Consider the following 8,681-nt stretch of genomic DNA (forward strand, 5'->3'; position numbering starts at 1 on the left):
GCCACCTGGGCTCACTGAGTGGTGGCCATTTGGCATCAGGTAGAGACCAGTAGGAGAGAGGAGAGATACAAACCTGGCTGGGAGCAGAGGAAATCAATTGACTCTTAGGTGGATCTGTTGCATTGTCGTCTTTAGACTGAAAATGATTTGTTCCAAGAACTGTATCCTGTAGGCCAGTAAGTAGAACACTGGTGTGGCAAGTCCAGCTCCTGGCTCTACTATTGGCCTGCAGGGTGTTGTATAAGCCTCTTTACCTCTCTGTGCCTCAGTTTCCCCATCTACTAAATGGGGGTGATTCTAGTGAGCGCCTTTGTAAAGTGCTGTAGAAGCTAGTGATAAGAGGAGGCAGGTAGCTGTGTTATCATTTGGCCTGGCATTCAGCATCATTTGGGAGTGCTGAATGAATAATAATAATTAATAAATGATTACTTGTGAATTTCTCCCAGCCTAATTTCCTGGAGTGAGGGAGACCCCAAACTGCTTCCGGGACATTTATTTATGCATTGCCTTTACTCCTTGTAAGTGAGGAATTGCTTTGAAGATTTGGTGCCTGGGATCCCTGAGCAAGGCGGGTTAGTGCCTTTACTCCCCTCAGACTCCAAACTGATGCAGAGTCCTGCAAGTCAAGAGATGCACCTGATTGCTTCCTGTGGCCCTTGCCACAATGTGAGAAAGCAGGGCCAGACCCTTGACTTCCCTCCTGAGCACTACAGGGAACCGTTGGTATTTGTAACAGGGGCTCCTCAAGAAAGGATCCCCCAGTGTGAAACCTGGAGAGCAGTGACCATCCCTGAGCACTGAGATAGTTTGGCTTGCCACAGGACTCTTCCTTGACCATCTTGGCTGGGCTGCACTGTACTAGGCAAGGGGGCCTCCAGAAAGGAGATGGAGGCTCTGCTCAGCCCGACAGAGGGAGCCATTGCACAGCTTTTCTCAGACCAGCTGCCTGCAGCTCTTTGCTGCTTGAGCTGAGAGAGCCTGGGGGGCAGTAGGAGGGAAGGGGCAGGGGAAGAAACTTTGTGCTGCTCCTGGCCTCTGCTTGAGGAGCTCAGTGTGACTGTAACCACTGCATTGGGCTGATGGGACTCTGGGATGTCCCTCCACTCAAGGGCTGTCTCTCTGGAGGTCAGGAGTTGCCCCTGTCCCTTGGGGTCACTGCTGTCCCTGCCAACGTACCCACACAAGGGTTCCCTTGGGGCTCTTACTCCCAGCTACCAGTCTAAGGGGGAAACTAAGGATCCTTCCCCTCCCTCCCAGGGCACCCACAGAGCCTAAAGGAAGGGAGGCAGCAACATGCTCTTGCCTATCTTTTCCCAGGCCTGGTCTGAGATCAGAGTGGCAGGGGCACTTCCCAAAAGGGACCCTTAAGCAGGCACCCCCTGCCAGCTGACCTTGTGGAAAACAGCAGCTAGGCCAGAGCTAAATTGGGGGGGGGGGGGAGGTTTGCACTGCTTATGGTGTGTGGCCCCTCCCTGAATTGTCTTGGGTAGCCTTGTGCTGCAGCTTCTGGCCTGTCATGATCACTGCTGAGGTGCAGGGGGAATAGGTAGTTTTCTGGGTTCAGAGTTTTCAATCTATGGGGTTTTCCCCTGCACCCCAAAAGACTCCCTGGGGACAGTTCCTCCCCTGCATTTCTTTATCACACCCTCAGCAGATAGAGGGAAGAGATGGGAGAAGACCAGGCAGTGACAAAGCTGGAGAAACGTGACATTCTCGCAAGTAAGCTTACGAAGTATAGGTTGGATGAATGGACTATATGTAAGATGTATAGAAAACTGGCTGGATCATCAGGCTCAAAGGGTAGTAGCCAGTATCAAGTGGAGTACCCCAGGAGTCAGTTCTGGGTCTGGTTTTGCTAAATATCTTCATCAGTGACCTGGAAGATGGGATGGATTGTACCCTCAGCAAGTCTGCAGATGACAGCAAGCTATGGGGAATAGTAGATATGCTGGAGGGTAGGGCTAGGATTCAGAGTGACTGCAAAAAATTGGAGGATTGGACCAAAAACATTCCCATGAGATTCAATAAGGAGTGCAAGGTACTGCGCTTAGGACTGAAGAATCCCATGTACCGCTACAGCATGGGGACTGACTGGCTAAGCAGCAGCTCTGCAGGGGAGGACCTGGGTGTTAACTAGCAGACAATAAGCTGAATATGAGCCATCAATGTGCTCTTGTTGCAAAGAAAGCTAATAGCAGGCTGGGCTATATTAGTAAGAGTGTCTCCAGCAGATTGAGGGAAGTGATTATTCCCCTGTGTTCGGCACAAGTGAGGCCACATCTGGAGTACTATGTCCAGTTTTGGGCCCTCCGCTACAGAAAAGATATGGCAAAATGGGGGAGCGTCCAGTGGATGGCAGTGAAAATGGTTAGGGGGCTAGGGCACATGACTTCTGAGGAGAGGCTGAGGGAACTGGGGTTATTTATTCTAGAGGAAAGAATACTGAGAGGGGGTTTAATAGCAGCCTTCAACTACCTGAAGGGGTTCCAAAGAGGATGAAGGTAGACTGTTCTCAGTAGTGGTAGATGACAGAACAAAGAGCAAGGGTCTCAAGTTGCAGCAAGGGCTGTTTAGGTTAAATATTAGGAGAAACTTTCTCATGAGGAGGGTAGTAAAGGCTATCAAGAGAGGTTCTGGACTCTTCATCCTTGGAGGTTTTTAAGAGCTGGCTAGACAAAGCCTTGGGTGGGATGATCTAGATGGGAATGGTCCTACTTTGAGCAGGGGGTTGGACTAGATGACCTCTTGAGGTCCCTTCCAGCCCGTGATTCTAAACCAGGAGCTGGAGGATCAGGAGACCAGGACTGAGGAAAAGGGAGAGAAGATGGGAGGATGGGAATGTGTCAAATATTAGGTGTTGAGAATCAGGACTTCAGAGTCATCTACCCGCTCTGGGGAGGAACCTACCCAGGTCTGTCTCATTGGCTTGGTCATTTGAATGAGCTACAGGTTCTTGGGTTGGTTGAGACCCCAATGGTATGAAGGGAACAGATTTGGTGTGTGACTCAGGAAACCATTTGATGGGTAAGGGTGCTTATACATATGCTCCAGGTGCAGGGGGTAGGGGTGAGGGCACTTTAATTTGAGTAACTCCAAGAGCCACTCTAATTCAAGCACCCAGAGCATCTCTTATATCAGTGTCTCCATGCTGAAAAATGGCAGCAGGGGTGCTTTAACTAAAGCTCACTGAATTAACTTTAGATAAAGCTCCCCTGCCACCATTTCTCAGCTTGGGGATGCTAATACACAAGATGCCAGAGTCTGGTGGAGCGTAGTAATTACCACACTCCAGTACACTCAGTTAATTGAGTCTCCTCTGACACACTGTAATTACATGCATGTGTATAGGCACTCTAAGACTGTGACCAGGTGATCATCTTTGCTGCTCTGAGATCACAGCCTGAGGAGTGGCTACTGCACTAATATATGACTAGGGACAGATGTTCAAAAAGCCTAAGCCTGAATTGATTCAATCTTTGCAGGTTAGTCTAACCAATTTGTAACTGAACAGACATCCCCTCTGAACTGAAGAAATGCATGAACATACCTGCAGTGGCTCATGCTAGAAGCCAAGGGATGCTAGAGCAGCCTTCCCTTCCTGTTTATAGTGCTGAGTGGAGGGGGGCATGGCCAGGCCCTGGCAGGATGCTCTGATTAGGGAGGGATCCTACCCGCCCTGCTTCTAACCAATCCAGCAGAGAGTTGATAACACAGTGTTTATCACCCCTAACTCGGTGTTTAGCAGCCCATCAAGAAAACAAAAGCCTCCCTCATTAGTTCAAGCTCTTGTTAAACAACTTGTTCCAAGGAAGGAAGGGAGGGACATTACCAGCTACTTGTTGATTAGCTCCAAAAAGCCCTAAGTAGACACTGTCCTGTCTGCCTTACACAGACACCTCTCAGCACTAGATAGTGTAACAGCTGCAAAGTCTTGTTTGGCTGCAAGCTGGGTGGGTGAGCTGTGCCTAAGAACTTTGCCAGAAAGGTGGCTAAGTTTGCAGAGGTTGCAATAGATTTTCCAAACAGAGGGTATGCTGTGCACAATGCATGCTTTTTACTCGAGGATTTGAACTGCGACCAGAGCCCCTGTTGCAAACACTGGGATCTGATGGACTACAATGGAGCCACAAAAAAACTGAGGGAGGGAAAAGTATCTGGGGGGAGAAGCTAGAGGAGAGCAACATCAGCCTGGAGAAAGGGACAGAGACTCAGCCCCCCCTGCCCCTTTCCCCTTTCAGGCAGAGGGAACAGACCTGGGGCTTACTGGGGAGCAGACTTCAGGACAGAGGACAGCCTGAGTCATCCCAGGAGAAGCTAATTCCCCACCTGGGTTGGAGTTGTGCAATCAGGGACACAGGTACCCAGGGAAATAGCAGGGAGGGGTTGGTAAGTTAGCTGGGAGAAGCTGCTGGTTAGGGACCTGCAGAGGGAAGTCCTGCTTGGGCTGGAAAGGCTCTTAATGCAGGAACAGAGACCTGTCTGCATGTGGAGGTGCTGGGGGAGAGAGAGAGCCCAGAGAAGGAGCGGGCTGTGAGAATCCCAAATCTGCATGGGTGTCTGAGGGGACACTTAACCCCTAGTGTTTGCAGGAGGTGCATTTTTTCAGAAGGAAACTAAAGAAAAGAAGCCTATTACCTGCAGTGGCTGATCTGAGACTTGTTTTTACCAAGTTACCAAGAAAAAGCAGAGTCCACTTTCCCTGGAGCGGCAGAAGCCTTGCCTCTGCCATCTAGTGGTGGATCCTAGTTAAAGCTGTGTTGCCATTTATTGTTATGGGAAGGGGATTGTGAGGGAAATCAACCTGGGTTAGGGAGTGGGGAAGGACTGTTTTAAAGGGTTAGAACAAGGTGAATTTAATTACTGAGGTTGTTTGGTGCAAGTCGGCCCACCCAGTGTGGTGGAAATATTAATCTATTGTTGCAGTTGTAAATTCTATTCAAATTGTTGGTTTTATTATTAACTATTGATATATATTTCTTCTCTTGATTAATCATTTATTTTCTGTATATAGTTGTCCAAAACAAAGAAACCAATGTGTTTATTGGGTTTGGAGTAAATTCTTGGGCAGTGAGGGTAAGGCACACACCCCTCCAGGGACACTTCAGTCAGCAGACCTGCCTGAGGGGGTTCCCAGGGCTACTGACACCCTGAGGATCTGAAATCTGGCACATCTGCCAGCATGGGTTACACTAGCATACCACGTGCTGTGGGAGAGGGGAGGGGGGAATCCTGCTTGAGCAGGGAGGGGTTCAGGGGTGGGGGACGGGTGAGGCTGCTGTGCCTGCTGTCTCTGCCGCCGCTCCAGCCAGGGAGCAGAGGGGTGGGGCCAGCCCAGCTCTCTGGAGTAGAGAGCCCCACCTAGGGCTGCAAAGCATCTGGGATATTGGGGGACTGGTTTAAGTTAAACCAGGAAGGGGTCTGGGACAGACATTGCATAAATTGGTTTGAGCCAAATCAGTTAAGTCGGATACTACTTTCAGCCAGGTTTATCTCAAATAGGTTTCAGCCATTTTGAAACTGGTTTACGTGTACTGAACATCTGCTTTGTTACAGGTTTAAACCAGCTTCTGATCACTTAACCCAGTGTGTGAGTAATGTCTGGCCCTAGCCCAGAAGTCTTACAATCCAATGTTGAATAATAAAGGCAATAAGGGCAAGGCCAGAGGCAGGCTGAGCCAGCCAGTTAGTCACTAACCTAAGGCTTGGGCAAGCTGGGATCCTCTCCCATCTCTGTTGCAAACTTCCTGTGTAACCTTAAGCACGTTGCTTTAGTCTCCCTGCCTCAATTCCCAATGTGCACTATGGGAATAAATGCCCTGCTCCACCTCACAGGTGGCTGTAAGCATACCTGCATTACAGACTGCAAGGGGCAAAAAGGCCATCAACAGAGGAGCCAGATGCCAGGAGCTAGTAACCCCATGTCTCTGGAAGAAACAGCTGGGGTTTAAATTCTGCATCACCAGAATCAAATACAGTTTTTAACGATTCTGAGCTGAGCCGGAAATGAATAGGAGCCAAAAATCAGAGGCAACACATTCTGTATTTAGCAAAAGCAAATTTTACATCAAGAATGAATGATTTTAGTGATGGGTGGGAATGTATTTTGAATTATAATTTAATACATCCTCTTTCATCCTAAACAAGTGGTGATGTTTGTTCCCTGTGCTAACCTGCAATAAGCAGTATGATTCTGGAGCTGGCAGAAGGATAGGTGGATTTCTGGATGTAAATTCAGACCTTTAGGTGTCTAGAACACTTGTGATCTGAATAGGGAGGATCTGATTTCTGTGAAGAATTTAAAATGAATCAACACAGCCTCCCACTGCTTCCCCAGACTCCTGCAGTCCCAGATCAGATGCTGAGTCACATTTCTAGGGATCCTGTTTTTTGATGTCACTGTGGTTCCCTTTTATGAGGCAGCTGTGTATGTTTTCATCTCTGTTCCTTTTTGCTCTGTGCTCAAGGGGTCTTGGATGCCACTTGATCACAAACTGGATAACTTGCAACATCTAATATAAAATTGCAAGGATCAAACTCCCACTGGAGACTGTGATGGGTGGGCTGCTTGGACAGACAGATGGCTGGATGGGATTCATTGTATGGGTGGACAGGAGGGGAAGTGGTTTTGAGTTCTGGTGTGCAGCTGGCGTCTGTGCTCACACACTCTTCTGGGCATATCTTGCACTGGTCATTTCTTTGGGTTCTTGTTTAGAAGGCACTTTTACCCTTGGGGATGCAATGAAGGAGCAGAGCAGGTTCGTGCCTGGCCCAGCTTTCCTGTCCCTGGCATCAAGAGATTTTAAAACACGTTCCCTGAAACAGAGAGTAGGGCACTGGGTGTGAGGAGTGGCCCCAAAGGAGTCCGGGTAATAAGGAGAACAAGGGAGGAGCCCCAGAGGATGTTGGGTAGTAAAGACCACAGTGTCAAATGTGAGGAGCAACCCTAGGAGATTATGGGTAATAGCATGTGCTAGGTGTAGGGAGCAGGCCAGGCTGAAGGAAGACGGAAAGGAGAGGAATAAACAGCTGGGCGGAGGGAAGTTGTGGAGAATCTCTCCTGCTGCCTCTGTTCTATCCATCTTCTTGCTCTGCCCAATAAAAGGCTGATGAGTTTGCAGCCTGGGGATCATTTTTAGTACAAGCTGAATTGGAAGACCCAGGTCTCTGGCATGGTCAGGATGAGCATTTATCATCTCTAAACCATTGGGAAGTTGCAACAATTTATTTTCAGACCTTGGGCCTGTCACGGAGAGCTAATACCAGTGGGGATGTAAACCAGGTTCCTGTAGTTAGATTTCAGGACTGCAGGTGCCCTGTAGCACTTTGCGCCTTAACACAGGAGCTTCACGCCTGAGAAAGCACCAATCTGCCTGTATTCTGTCAAGGTGGCTAAACTTGTCAAGGCTGAAACCACTGCCCACCCACATTTCTTGTGCAGAGACAGCATGAAACAGAACCTTTTCCAGTGAGGGGAAGGAGGTCCCTCTGTAATACTATTCGATTGACATAAGGCCAAGGCAGCAGAGCTGTTAAGGCATCTTGCTGTGGCTCGAAAGGCATGAATCTGAGCCTTGCTATGAACTTATGTCAAAAGCTGCCCCCAGTTTGTAAGTGGGGGGTCACTGATGCTGAGGAGTCAAAGCTGGCTCTCCACATCAGTGCCTCATGAGCAGTTGGCTGCAGGAATAGGTATGATTAACCCTGCTAACCCAATGGGCTGCCAGGGTTGGGTGGCCTTTTGAAATAGGTGGCATATCTGGCAGCTTGGGGGGTTTAAATCAGTGTGCCCTGTGTGATTTCATGAAAACCATGTTGTATGTCAGCCTATAGCCTGAGTGCCACCTTGACAGTGAGCTTCATTGACTACTATAACTGTCACATTGTGTTGCATCCTCCTCTTGTGTGGTCCTGTCCCTGTGGAGTCTGTCCCTAAAAGAGAGGGACATCAATAGTTACCTTAGAGCAGTGTGGTAGCTGTGCCACAAATTAAGCCCCATGTCCTCCTTGAGTGCCACTCTATTCCTCTTCCCCTGCCTGATCTGCTGCTCTGCTTTCTGCTCCCTGCTCTATCAGCTGCTGTGCTGCCTGCCCTCTCCCCAGTCTGCATGTACCACACACAAAGGTTGCCTGTGCTACCTGCTCTAGAGGGTCAGTGCATGTTTGTCCTAGATCCAACATCTATGAATAGCCCTTTGCCTAGTGAAGCACCCACAGAGTTGCAGCATGGAGTTTCCTAAGCAGAAGTGCGGAAAGAGATAAGGAGTGTGTGATTGCATTTAAAAGTGGGGAGAGACATACCACTGCCAGAGCAGGAAAGCTAGACTGTAGGGCTGGAGGGCTCTGACCCCCCTGAAAACTTTCAGGAACTGTAAGGACTGTGAAAGGTGAAGCTGTGTGCACTTTTGCTCTTTTTCCACAGAGCGCTCCTGTGCTGCTACTGTGTGAAAGGAGTGTGGTTAAGAAGCACCTTTCAAAAGTCTCTGTCCTGGCTTCAACTGTCACAGAGTTCCCTAAAATTTAAATCATGTCCCAGAGTATCTACTGGGATGCAGCTCTGCAGAAAGCATGCATAGCTACTGCAGACATTTGCAGCACTAGATCTGGGGCCTCAGAGAACTGGATCATAAAGCCCCATATCCCTAAAGAGATAGTAGAGTGGAGTCTGCATATAGGGAATTAGC

This window comes from Alligator sinensis, unplaced genomic scaffold (genome assembly GCF_000455745.1).
Source record: "Alligator sinensis unplaced genomic scaffold, ASM45574v1 scaffold561_1, whole genome shotgun sequence".
Taxonomy (NCBI): Eukaryota; Metazoa; Chordata; order Crocodylia; family Alligatoridae; genus Alligator; species Alligator sinensis.